The sequence below is a fragment of the Topomyia yanbarensis genome, chromosome 2 (assembly GCF_030247195.1).
Source record: "Topomyia yanbarensis strain Yona2022 chromosome 2, ASM3024719v1, whole genome shotgun sequence".
NCBI classification, from domain to species: Eukaryota; Metazoa; Arthropoda; class Insecta; order Diptera; family Culicidae; genus Topomyia; species Topomyia yanbarensis.
This window is the reverse complement of record NC_080671.1, coordinates 60,890,214-60,904,972: the sequence shown is the minus strand read 5'-3', so window position 1 is coordinate 60,904,972 and position 14,759 is coordinate 60,890,214. Positions and strand designations below refer to the sequence as shown.

Here is a 14,759-nt window from a genome sequence, read left to right as displayed (position 1 = left end):
CTTTAATTATCCCTTAAATGCATGAAACTCATTTTTCCTTGGTACTCATTTTTCTGTATGGATACGATATATACCTCTTGTTAAGGCTTTATATCATGGAATTCGGAATGTTGCCAAATAGCAAGAGTATGCATTTAAAGGTTAAAATGTAAGCAAACCTTTTTGCATGCAATTCATGAAATGTGATTGGCTTTCAAACCTTTTTTGACCCGCCTGAAATTTGTTTGTAATATTTTGCATTAAACTTCTTATACGCAAGGTAAGCATTGTACTGTTATCACATTTTGTTGCCGAGCTTGACCTTCTTTTTCGACATGCTTCGCAGTCGATTCAAAGTGTACATTAGAGGCCTGGCGAGACATTGGCACTATGAATGCTAGGTACTCAAGGACTTGAATTAAATCGCATGAAAGCACTAAAACCATCGGCACCGTCTTCACGAATAATTCTCACTATTTAATCTACTACAAGAGGATCGTGTTCCACATATACATTTTCATGATCAAACTTTGATCGTCGAGATCAAAAAAGAATTACGGGAATATGCAAACGAAATACAAAATTCCCACGCGATTAAAATAACGCGTACGATAACATACAAATGCTCAAGCCTTTCGCGATAATATAAACCTGGTCGAAAACGGGATCATTCACGCATGCGTGCATGCATGAATTCACGATCTCGCAATCATATAAACGTCTTGGCGATTAAGTCAACGAGATATCGCTTACAAATTTATAAGCGCGGTATCATGTACCAAGATTCTTACGCCCGCTTTCGCGCGATAATCATAATACTCGTCCGAGAGTTCCCACTCTAAAATACGGAATGTATATACACTCGACTACCAGTTACAGTGCGATATAGTTGTAGAACCGAGTGAGATGGAAGAGCTCACTTTCTTCCTTCATTTGAACCGTATATTCAAAATTAAATATCAGAACGATGGCTCGTGCGACCATTTAAAAGCCAACGTGAATATGTAACCGGCTACACAGTTATCAAAACCCGTGAATTTATAAACACGCTAGGATATGTGACATGAAAATGCTTTCGCGATCAAACTCGTTAGTACATAAACGCTTGCGTTCCTTGCGATAATACAAATCTGCTCATGCAACGTCCGCCCGTTCCTACGGGAACATGAATTGGTTGCGTCCGGAAGCCTCTACTTCTGGTCGTAGCAGCCTAGGTCCATGTCTTGAATCTTGGTCTTCAAAAAACCAAATTCTTATACACTGTAATACTCAGCACGCGCATTTGGGTGGGACAAAATAATTTTTTTCTCAAGTTTATTTTAAGATTTAAACCAATGTAGTGGCAGTCCTAGCATCGATCGAAATCAATATCTCAGTATAGGTCCCCCTATAAATCCGTTTTTTATGGTTTTATTACCAAAAATAGGCAATATTGTGCGGTATATTGCCTAATTTCGTAGAACAAACATTTCAACTCAGTAGAAACTCGAGGAAAATAATCACAACTGTAACTGTAGTAAAAACTGTTTTTTGAGTTTTTTCACGGAAAATGTTCCATATTTCAATAAAAAAACAGAAAATGATATCTAATGTCCTCAACAAAGATTTTTCGGAATGATATTTTCAACATAGTTTTTTCGGAATGATAATTTCTATAACTTTGCCGAAAACACCGTTCCCGAAATTAAAGTTTTTTTTGTAAAGTTTATTCCACATCTCACTACTAGGTGGATTAATCATTGACACGTCAACGCCAAGAGTAAAGGTTTTTTGTATTGAAACTTTCGCAAAAACACCACGTTGCTAAAATTCAAAACTCGTGAGATAATTACATTTCTGGACCACTGTGGGGCGCTAAAGTCGGATACTCTAGTTATATGCGGGACTCACCCCCTTCTAGATCTGTACGGTACACTCCAATTTGCGGTTCGCGCGAATATTCAATTGGAATAATGAAAGCGGTTACACGGGTATATAAACGAATTTATACACACGAGTTCAATACACGCGACACACACACACCCACGTGCTCAAACCCGTTAACATACAAACGCTCAAGTCCTTCGCGATGATGCGGCCCTGGTCACACACTCAAACATACAATAGCGATCATCCACATAAAACAACGCCCGCGATCTGGCAGCCATAAAAACGCCTTTATGATCAAGTAAACGTTTTAACACCTACAATTTATAAGCGCGGTCTCAAAGGCGATTATGCAAACGCGAGTTCTCACGCAATAATGAATCGGTCACGTTCGAAAGTCCCTACCCTTGGCTCTTGTACTCTAAGTACACCATGTCTTCAGTTCTTACATCTGAGCTGTTTACTCAAAAATGAACATCACATTAGCGGTCCGCGCGAATTGTCAAGAATCCACGCGAATACGTAAATTACAACACGGTTTATACAATTGAATTTATAGACACAAAATTACATACACAGTAGCACACACGACACGATCAAACACGTTAACATACAATCGCTCGAATCTTTCGCGATCATCCTCGCAATCCTGCTATCTTGAAAACGCCCCGGTAATTAAGTAAATGTTTTAGTACCTATAAACTTATTAACACGTCTCAAGCGTGAATCTACAATCACCGTATCCGCGCTATCATGAATCGATCACGTCCGGTAGTCCCTACGCTCAAGGCTTTAGTTGGCCTAATCTAATAAAAAGAAAAAAATGCACTATACAACACGACCGGGAACTCTAGTGATATGAAAGAGTCATTCTCTTCTAGCACCTGATCCGTACAGTGAAAATTAAGTAGGGTAGTGAGCCTATTTTCGCCCTGTTTCTTTTGTCAGTCCATACCATTGCACAGTGGTCCGAATTCACAATTTAGGAAGACAAAAATGTTTGTGGCTAAACCTTATGTTTTAGAGCTATGATGTCTTCAGGACAAATAATCAGTATTGATTAGGCCATCTCCAGATGTAGATGGTATTAGGGTGGCTCTTATTGTTAGGGTGCTTCAAAAATTATTTTCTGATTGTGATGAGATAGAATATTGCAGTCTTCAGCAACATTGTAGGGGAACTTACACCAAGCAACTTTGCCGAAGACGTTATAGTTGTATCTCCAAAGATTTTTATTTTATAGCTATTTTAATTGAGCAACTTAGGGTGTTCCTAACATAAACAGTTTTTTTGCTCTAACTTTTTTATTTTTTATTTCTCATAAACGGTGTCTTCAGACAACTTGTAAAGCTTATGGAGACACATTTTTTCATAAAAGAAGAATTCAGATATCACTTTCAGAACCGAAGTTATGAGTAATATTGAATAAAAAATAAGTCCTTTTAAAATATTTATATCTAAAATTGGGGCAAACAAAAATAATTGCTTCTTCTTGCATTTCAAAGAACATACTTTCAGGCATATTTAGAAAAAAAATTGCGAAGGTGATATTTCTGATAAAAATTTAAACGAAGTTTGAATATTGTGATTTTACTACTGAAAAATTTTTCATGTAGAGTCAAAATTTGTCGAATGGGTCACCCAAATTAGGTGATATCGCAATTTCGATGGAAGATCCATTTTTTGGTAGTATATGGCATTGCAAAACCAAATCCAGATGGGTTTCGCGAAAAAAATGTTTTTTTATAATTTGGTACAAGGTAATCGATTTCCAAATACGCTATGCTCGTCCCCACATTTAATTTAGAATAATGTAAATGGCGGACCATCTTTTTTCTCAACGGCATGTTGTTAAAAAGATTTATTCCATTTTTTATAGACAATTGTTTAAAAAATCTACAAAAATTCGGATTGGAAAAAATTACGAACAATCTGTGACAATTTTTTTTGCTGATTAGTTAAAATTTAATTAGGTCGCCCGTAGTAACATTTTAAAAATAAGCGGGCTAAAAACTTCAAATGTCAATATTTTCACAGACTAACACACATAAAACTGGAAAACAATTCTTCGCCCGCTTTAACGGTCATTTTTAGTTGGGACTGTGGACGCATTTGAGATTATGGCACCACTTATATATCGTCGATGTTGTGCTATCTTATAACAAACGCCATTTTGGGGTAAACTTAGTTAGATATGCCATATAACTTGTCTAAAAAATCTACAAAATCGCGTTTTCAGAATGTTTACATTCTGCTTGGTTACTGAGATATAGTGAGAAACGTGCTAAGAAATTTTTAAATTTTTGCTTCAAATGACTGTTTCTGTGCACTGGCTCTAGTTATTTTGATGTATAAGATATTTTTATGTGTAAAACTATCTGAGAAACACAATGGTATAATCATTTTTGAAACAAAAATACACAATTTCTGAGAAAAATGCAGTTGAAGTTTTAAACCAAAAATGTAGCACTGTAACTAAAAATAAGTATTTATTCTAGATTCCCTGGCCCATTTCCTTCAAAATGTACCTCATCGATTGTTTATAGACCAAATATAGTCAAGGATATGAATAAAAGTTAATAAATTAATGATTTATTTCTGTGGAAAATTTTCCATGCACGATTATGACACGCCATACAAATTTTGTCATCAATACACACCTATGACACGTGTGAGTGCGACTTTTATTTACATTTATAGTAAAAACAACATAGTCAACCGGTCTTCGTAATATTTGAGATGTTAATGCAGAGTAGATAGATGCATCAATTGTCTTCTTTGAATTTTTTTTTGCCATTTATAAGATTCAATATATTCAATCTCAAACATTAAAAATCATTTTTCTCGAAATGTGCTAAATGGCTCTTGTCATAAGATAGGACAACAACGACGATATGCGCAAGTATACGGGAGATAGACCACTACTGAAAAATTGCGCCTGAGCCTGAGGGATAACCCTTTTGTAAATTAATGGTTGGGACCGCGTATAAAAGGTGGAGCTAGTGTTCTAGTAAAATTCGCGAATCGATATTTTTTAACGAATTTCCTCAAAGTGTTATGTCTGTTAACCTATGGTAAAAACAATTTTTTTAGGTGCCCATCTTGATTTGGTTTTGCAATGCCACATACTACCAAAAATTGGATCTTCCATCGAAAATGTGACAATTTGGGTGACCCATTCGACAAATTTTGACTCTACATGAGGAATTTTCGGTAGTAAAATCACAATTTTCAAACTCCATTTAAATTTTTTTCCGAAATATCACCTTCGCAATTTTTTTCTGAACATGCCTGAAAGTATGCTCTTTGAAATGCAAGAAGAAGAAATTATTTTTAATTGCCCCAATTTTTTTTATAAATATTTAAAGAGGACCTATTATTTATTCAATATTACTCATAACTTCGGTTCTGAAAGTGATATCTGAATTCTTCTTTTATGAAAAAAATTGTCTCTATAAGCTTTACAAGTTGTCTGAAGACACCGTTTATGAGAAATAAAAAATAAAAAAGTTAGAGCAAAAAAACTGTTTTTGTTAGGAATACCCTAAGTTGCTCAATTAAAATAGCTATAAAATAAAAACCTTTGGAGATACAACTATGACGTCTTCGGCAAAGTTGCTTGGTGTAAGTTCCTCTACAATGTTGCTGAAGACTGCAATATTCTATCTCATCACAATCAGAAAATAATTTTTGAAGCACCCTAACAATAAGAGCCACCCTAATACCATCTACATCTGGAGATGGCCTAATCAATACTGATTATTTGTCCTGAAGACATCATAGCTCTAAAGCATAAGGTTTAGCCACAAACATTTTTGTCTTCCTAAATTGTGAATTCGGACCATTGTGCATTGTGAGCCATTGGTTAGAGCAGCGTCTGCCATCTTTGTTGAACGCACATTAGTAGAAATGGTAGGGCGATAATTGGGGTACTCGATTCGAGTTTTCGCTGCGTCCAAACACGGGCATGTTACCGTTTTCAAGTAATTTGTGTTATTATATTGATTCTTACAGACGAAACTAAGTTGTATATTGGGGCATTACAAAAACACTCCTTTTTTAAAATCTCAAAGGCCTCCTTTCCTTTCATATTGGGACAAATATCAAATCAGATACCAAATTTTACATCATTCTGACAATTTTAGACCCCCGTCTACTTCGATTGAAGTTTTTGACCTTTATACTTTGGGAAAATATGAGGAAAAAATGTTTTAAATGTTATAACTTTTGATGTAGTACTCGGAAAATCACAATTTACACTTTTTTGAAAAAAGAAAAAGCACTTCAATAAAAGTATTTTCGTTTTCCAAAAAATAGGGGTAATGGAGTTTTGGGGCATTTTGTCCAAAAAAATCCCTATTCTTGAAATTGAAATAGTTTCGTTTGCCGGCAAAATTCAGAAACATTAGATTTTTAAACATTTAGGCATGAAACAAATTTTCCCGTATTTTTCCTGAAATGAAACAGTTACAAAGTTAATTCTGAACATTTTTCACAAATAGTAAATTAAACAATAATTTATTGTTAAATAGAGTTGTTATGTGCTATATAATGATAAAATATGGAATCGAGACTAAATGTTAAAAAATTTCATGCATCTGAATTTTACCGAAGGTAAGTCTTCTTTTATTTGGAACACGTTCAACAGGGTATATTTAATTTGATTGAAGAATATTAGGGATACATATAAGCAAATGATAAATTTTAATATATATGAGGAAATGCTCAAGAAACCCCAACTTTTCGTATTCTGACAAAGGTCGCAAAAGTTCCATTCGATTTCTGAGACTTTTTCACATTAGAAAAACAGTATGAGTTGCAGCATAAAGCAGAATAGCTATAATGAATGGGGGATTTTTGAGACAAAATGTCCCAAAAGCCCAACTCCCTTTTCGAGAAACAAACATATTTCCATTGAAATGCTAAGAATGTTTTCTTGAAAAAAAGTGTAAACCGTAATTTTTCGATTACTACTTCAAAAGTTATAACATTTAATATATTGTTTCCTCATATCTTTCCATAGCACCAATGCCAAAAACTTCAAGCGATGTGGGCTAAAATTGTCCAAATGATATGAAATTTGTCATCTAAGTTTATTGTGACATTTGTCAAAATATGAGAGGATGCCTTTGAGATTTAAATAAAAATTACTTTTGGCCAGTTGCAATGCCCTATTGTAGATGCTCATTTATACGCATTCCATCGATGATTGTAGGCAGAGTATTTAATGAGAAAGTCAGCCACCCTCCCTAATAAGGCCAAAATAGGTACTTTACCCTATCAGATTCACGGTCCGCGCGATCATTCACGCTAGCACACGCCACATGCAAACGCCGTGATCAAACACGTTAACATACAAACGCTCGAGTGCTTCGCGATAATTCACACAGTAAAATATACAATCGCGATTATCCACGCACAACTACGTCCAAAATTTCAGAAACACAAAAACGCTAACGCTATTGCACTTATAATCTGATCAACGCGGTCTCCAGCGCGAATAAATAAACGGTCACGTGATCGTGAAGCCCCCAAATTTGCATATCTGAGCCGTGCACTTCATATCGCGTCAGAATCACAGCACGCGGAAATTGGCCGTAAGCAGTGTTTTAGTGAGCGTCATTTCTGGTCTAGACTGCAATTGTAGTGAGTGATTCTAACAGAGAGTTCTTCCGAGAACTACAGCTCTACAGCTCCAGTTGGAGCAGTCTTAAAAAAATCTGCGAAGTCGTCTTTAAAGATTTGACTAATTAACAGTCAATTTAAAGATAGACTATCTGATAGTCTTGATCTCTAATGATGAATTGGGGCCCAATTCTCATCGTTGCCTCCTTCACGAAGAGGTATTCTGAGAGCTACTTTAGATGAGGTGACCATTGGGTGACCGTCGTCACCCAGGTGACTCTAATTTTTTTACAATTTTTAAACGAAACTTAGTGCAGTTAAACAGAAACGCAGAAAAATTGTCTTAAGAGGGTTATTTACAATATTTAAGTTATCTTATGGAAAGTGTAAACCAACTGCCAGAATCATCCGTCAGTCAATCGGGTATTCCTGAAGTGCATCATGTTGTTTATAAACGGGTGTAATTTAGTATAAAATAAAAAATAATGGATAAATTTTCTATGGCAGCCTACATATAAATTGATTAATACTTAAGCAATATTATAAACCAAGCGATTTGAAAAATCGCTAAATAAATATTGTCCTGTTGCTTTCCTTGCACATAATTTGATTGATCATGTTCTTCGACCAATCGTTCGTCGCTTGAGATCGCGTCTAGCGACTTGTATGAGCTATTTCACAAAATCTGATAATTTTATGTTTGAACGAGTTTGAAAAAAAAAACTGTGGCAGACACGAAATCATCATCAAGAAGTGTGTTGACACAACAGGTTTTCAACCAGTGCCAAGATCGAAACAGGGACTTGTCTGGCAAATCAGCTGTGTTGATATACACGTGCGATAGATTTGGTGTTGATATTTCGAAAAAAAAAACTGCGGCGATTAAAACCATGTTTCTATGTTGTCGGGGACGTCCCTTAACAACTAGACACAAACCACTGTCACTGATAGTTATTAACGGTAAAGTTCTACACTTTCATCGCACACTAAACGATACGCACGGATTTATCTGCTTATAGCCACTATCATGGGCGACGTTCCGGGAGCTACTGATTGGAGCGGCCCGGCTATCGCGTATCCTTCGTTGAATGTTTTGGCAATAAGCCGTGCAATTTCCGAATTAAACTCAAAAGCACATGGAACCTGAAAAGCAAGCAACAGGGGCCACGCTTGAAACGAAAACTGCCACGCGACAAAGTATCGAAAGTGCTTGATATGTATGTGCATGTATCTTGTCTCTGTTGAATTTCCTTTCGGAAAGGGTAAAAGGGGGACTAGACCGGTAACCTGTCGAATATAGCTACTACACACCCCGTGTTGGGTTTTTTATATCCCTACGGGTTTGGCTGTGTCATCGCTCCGCGTGATGGCGTAGACAACATTCCGTTTTGCAGTATCAAAAATGGATTCGTTGTGTAGTGAGAAGGTATTGACACAAATCTTTGACGTATGTTTGTTTTTATTTTCAACAACTGTATGTATTAGAGTGGGGCAAAATAAGCGTTTATTCAGCATAAAGTTTTTATTGGTTCTATTTGGGATCCCAAATACCTGAACTGGCGTTGCTTTTGAAATTTGCTTGGGGTATTGTTTGGGAAAACTGACTTTTTAACATGTTCAATTGTAGAGAGTACAGTTTTTCCTACAGTATGCAACTAATTGAACTGGATTCGGCCCAAGCAAGCGATGTGATCTGTAAAGCATAGTTTATTATCTAGTTGCTTAGGCAGTCTCCGAGTACACGGTTAGTCGAAAAAGAAAAGATCTTGTTTACTTTTTGAGCTTTTTTTTAAATTCTAGGCAGCCGGAAACCGTGTGGTATCTGGCGAACTGAAATCTCTTGAAGTACTTAAGCAAGGAATAGACCCACTGGGTATCTGTTACCATGTCATAAGAGGCGACTAACAACAGGATGCGTTGCTGTGTTGATGTATCTCTTCGTGCCGAAGATTGAAGTTGAGTAAAGGGGCTTTAAAATTTTAGCCGCGGTCGCAGTATTATGGGCTTTGCCCTTTCTCTGTTTAACGAATCTCTATGGAAATGGATATTCATTTATTCGCTGACTGTGGGATTGAAGTTATGGGCATGTCCCAGGTTCAGCTTTTCTGATCCGCTGAAGGTGATTTTAATACAACGTGTTTGAGCTCTTCCGGATGTTGTATAAAAATGTCGAAATACAAAACTTCGGGATTTTTGAACGATAAATAAATTTCCAGTACGAACGTACAGCACATCATCATAGTTCAGTTGTGGAAATAGACAATAAATATTTCACCAACTATTGGAAATAGGAAATTTGTGCTGTAAGCTGCCAAAACACAGTAACTGTTCGCTTCGGATTGGAACGGTGGCCGTGTCCCTTATCTATTCGTGTTGGGTGATTCGTCAACAATGCAGGGAGTCACTTTGGTTGTGCAACTATTTCTGTTCTTATTTTCTTGCAAATAAGTAGTACTCTTCATTTAATTTTTCAAAGTTGCACATATTTTGTCGTTTGCAATTCAAATGTTCGTTGATTTGATGGAATTGTAAGGGAGGAAGTATTCGCCGGGTGATGCCAATCGTGCCTGCATTGCTTTGGACTGAGCATTATATTTAATTTATATATTAATTTGGTGCTTGTTTGACCAACTAGAGAACTAATCCACTGGTCATTGTGTGTGCGTAGGGGGGGGGGGGGTCGAATGGTCTTGTCTGAGTGAAGTGATGATTCAAGTCATGTATCAGGGTTGAGAATTGGCCATTCACGAGAGGGATTGAAGGCTAGTTATCGATATCCGTCAGTCATATCTGCACGAAGATTTTTTTCATATCCCTGTCGCGAAAACGATAGATATTGTTTAGTTGTAGCTCCAGTTCGTTTCCACTCTTGTTTTTTTCTATTCGGGATTCGTCGCATGATAGAAAAGTGAACGTTACCGTTTTATTAAAATGTAAGCAATGCTTCTCACAGTTTTTGACCAATAGCATTAATATGACAAATAATAAATTTCCCGAGTTCTCGGCAACCGGCTGCCCAGAGCAAATATTACATGATGACGCTATTGGCACACTTACAAACGACTCTTCCTTCCGGTGATACATGTGGATATGAAGAGGATTCCTCGATCACTGGAAGCGACATGTATCGGACTAACATTCCTTTCTTTCCCAGAAGATCTGCATTCGGACATGGCCGGCGTCGGTATTGATCAACATGCACGGATCGATATAGATTGCACAATGTTGCTCATCATGTTATTCCCAAGCATGTTATTCCAATGAACATTTTGCAATCTCAATTGGTTCTAGTCAATAACGGAGTAGGCCGTGGGAATATAGTCTAGAAAAAATAATCTTATCTGTGTAATTATTTAGATAGATTTCGTTATTTCAACTCTACGATATATTTAATATGTACAAATAGTTATGATAAAGTAAAATATTATGGATATATATTTCCTATGAGATATAATAAAGACTATTGAAGGGAAATACAAGGTATTGATAGCCTAATCTTGTTGCTATTAATGAAACCTTAAATTAGATACATAAATGCGAAATCGGTGAGTTTTAAGTACATATTGACCCGTGATCATCGATACTAGTCAGATTAAAGTCATATCAGGACTGACCTTCGATCAACTATTGATTTTTACCGTAGTGTTTGCACGCCTAGATCCGTTCGCATCCTCCCATTCTGCTTCTGTCAGCAGAAGTCTGACAGCACTGAGTCTTTGGTGGTCTTAGGACTATATGTCGTCAATAGATTTAGACACGTATGCGATATGATACTTGTGAGAACTAGGTTATCTCACCGACGATCGAAAGCACTCAAATCTTGATCAGCTTTATAAAAACCTGTTTTAATCCACCCAGTGGTGTAATTGAGCATTTCTCATTTGCCCAAACTACGCTTCCGTGGCTGGTTATGTTCAATGTAATGGTTGAAATGTATATTTCATATTCATTATGATTTGCGCATACATAAAATGGATCGACAGCCACGAACGTGAGATGCTATGTGTTGACGCTGAAACACTTGAAACCAGCGGCGGATTCAGGAGTAGGATCCAGGGGTCCGTATAATATTTAATTTAATTTAATTTGAGGGGTGGTGGTTTGATGGCAGGGAGTGGTTTGATGGGAGGACTTGAGGGAGGAGGGGGTTTAGGGTAGGGTAGTGTGTAATGTGGGGTCAACCTCTCACCGCATACCTCTCGCTATGCCCCTGTTAAAATACAGAAAACCAATATAAGTAAAAAATTAGGTTGGCGATTGTCAGAGTGATTGCATAACCTTTCTATATGAGAAAGGCGAAAAGCGATAATAAGTCATAAAATAGGTCAGGATAAGTGTGCAATTTACATGTACACATAAAACTATTTTTTTCAAAAGTTGCACTGCCAAAGTAAACACCAAAGGGGTGCAAAACTGCGACTCTGTCAAGGGGACCAAAAACCACGCTACGGCTCTGCAAGTAGTTACACAAAGCTTGGGACTGGTTGATTATGGCCTAACATCCACCGTTGAAAGTGAAATTTGTATTGTTGTTTCTAGAGGCTACAGTCTTTGAGCACTTCCTGGACTATGCATCCACATAATTGAGTGCACAATTTAGCGAAAATTATTGGCTTTAGCAATGAAAATGCAAAAAAGTAGGTTTTACTATACTAATTTCCATAATTTCAAGCGCAATGCGGGATTCCGTGTCATAATGAATTGACCCCTATTTTTGCGGTCGTTTAGGACTTCAAATTGAACCAAAAAAGATTTTTTCTTGCTTGATGTAGTCAAGTTTATCATGTTCCATATAACAGTACCTTACCCTAATATTTATATCTAATAATGATATGTGACTCCTGGTTATGAAAGCGCAGCAATAACCTGGCAACCCTCTTTTATAAAATTGTCTGTTCTATACAGCTCATTAATCTTATCATCATATCACATCGATGATAGAGTAGTGAATATAGGGCCAAGTTTCACCTAGTGGTGCCAAAGATAAGCTACTGAATAAACAATATTTCTGCTTCAAATGTTCATGAATTTGTTTCGAAAATTCGTATTGTTTGATATAATTAGGAAGGTCATTGGGTGCTCTATTGATTAAAAGAATTTCTTATCTCCAATTTATCCAATTAAAATTTATTATTCATGGTGCTTTTGAATTTAATTCTGAATCATGTAAAAACGGCGGTTGCTCGGTTGAAAATTCAAAAGAATTGCTTGGTATAGACAGAGCCGTATCGTGGTCTTCTGACGCCCTTGGCGGAGTCTCAGTTTTACGCCGCCACAAATCTTTTACTGTATATTTAGGAAATCTGTTGACGCTAGGTGTTTGAAGGCGATGGAGGGAGCATCTATTCAGACGTCAGTATATTAGAGTGCCAATGGCATGTATGGAAAACAGGTGATCATCGAATTTAATAACCGGACTCACCTCAACAAAAAAAGTTTGTCTCAATCGGACGAGATTATGGGGCTGCGCAAAACGGTCAAATTATAAATATTTTCACCCGTGAAAAAACATAAAAGGACCCTTAGAATATTCCAAAATCGAATTCGGATTTTTTATGCTAAATGGCTGAGGATGTAATGAAACGTCGAGATCTCCTGCCACCCTGAATTTTGTTTTAAGATAGCCTTTATGAAACTTGGAAAATTCTGGGTTTGAATTGATACTGGGGTTTGAAAAGGCTGCTTTTAATTTATTTTCTGTACCAAATGTCTTAGAACTGCATGAAACAACGGTTTTTGTATCTTCTCACAAAAAAAAAAGTCTTGACAAAAGTAGCCTCTCTGGTATTTTCCAATTTTCAAATAAAAATCAAAAAACTTGTTTCTTTTCGAAATGACACCAGATTTCGACATTTCATTGATTTTAAAAACATTTGGCATACAAAAAAAAATAAAAACTACATTTCCAAACTCAAGTCCCTTCTCAATTCACAAATATTCCTTGCACTACAAAGACATTTTTTCAACATTACACCAGATCCAGCTTCATAATATTGGGGCCTTTTTCGAGGTACCAATACTTTTAACCTTTTCATGTCCAATTTTTTCTAGTGTATGTAGGGTTTCAAAACTATTTTTCCTTGACAATGCTTCCAATGCTCAATATTATTTTCCTAGAACATTTACAATAGTTCACTTGCGTTGAAAACGTAGTCAAAGACAGTCTAAATTAATAAGTTTTATCAGTTTTCAATAATATTGCAGCATTACGAAGATATATGAAAAAATTATTTTCCGTCGTCCAGATAAACTGTCCCTGGCAGCACTGCTCCATCGGAATCCAATCAGACTAATTACAATAAGTTCAGTTCTAGAGCTGATCCTTATAAGTGTTAATACTCAAATTAAAGGTTATGGTCATATTTATTAGCCTTACTTGTTTTTGTGAGTAAATCTTACCTCAATTAAAAGTTATAGCTGTTTAAAAACGTTGTTATCCACAAACAACATGGACATGCATGGGTTCAGGTGTGGCCGATTTGAAATTTCATGAAGACCATAAATATTGGCACTCTACCGAATATTAAGAGTACTCCTCAATTGACCCAGATGATTCTATAATGGATGTTGAACAAGATTCGTTGCCAAAGATCCGAGCTTCCATTTAAAAGCAAACGTATTGAACTGGGTTCGACCGTATCCGATCTTCTTTCGGATCAAAGATAGTCCGCAAAGTATTCTAATATTCCGCAAGACGCAGAAATATTCAGCTGTGTCAGATATGTATCTCAAAAGTTCGCCTAGATAAGCTCAGGATTGTGATATTTTGTCTAAAGCAAACAAATGACGTTACTGGCGACAAAACTTGCATGAAGAACTCACGCGTTTACATGCCCGCTCCTAAAGTTGAAATCGATGATGTAGTTATCGATTCGAACTTGGCATGCGTGGATCTACTGAAGGACGGGATTGTCTGTTTCCATGACCCCTTGCTCCAGTGAGCGAAGATTGTGAGTGATAATCGCATCGGAGCTTCAAACTAGTGTCGGGTGACCTTTTGGCGAGACTACTTTGCGTCTTCTTCGCAAGGATCGGCTGCATGAGCGGTTGTTTGTGCTGCGCGTCATGCATGTAATATTGCACTGATTACAAGCAAATGAGTCTTCGTAACAATATTTTTTTCTCTTTTGAAAGGCCGCTAAATATACCAGCAAGAAAAAGCTCTGCCGCAAATCCGAAACAAATAGCACCTAGTCAATTCTGAAAAAAGAGAGTTTCCAACGTTTCCAGGAACATCAAAAACCATGCGACATTTCAACTTAGTGCAGGATTGGTTAGACCTATGTTGG

At 36.7% G+C, this 14,759-nt stretch overlaps 1 protein-coding gene across 2 annotated transcripts in view; it reads left to right on the top strand.

Moving 5' to 3' along the window:
- LOC131686193 (calcium uptake protein 1 homolog, mitochondrial-like) overlaps nt 1-14,759 on the top strand; it is a 67,154-nt gene that overhangs the window by 39,593 nt on the left and 12,802 nt on the right. The window lies entirely within an intron of this gene.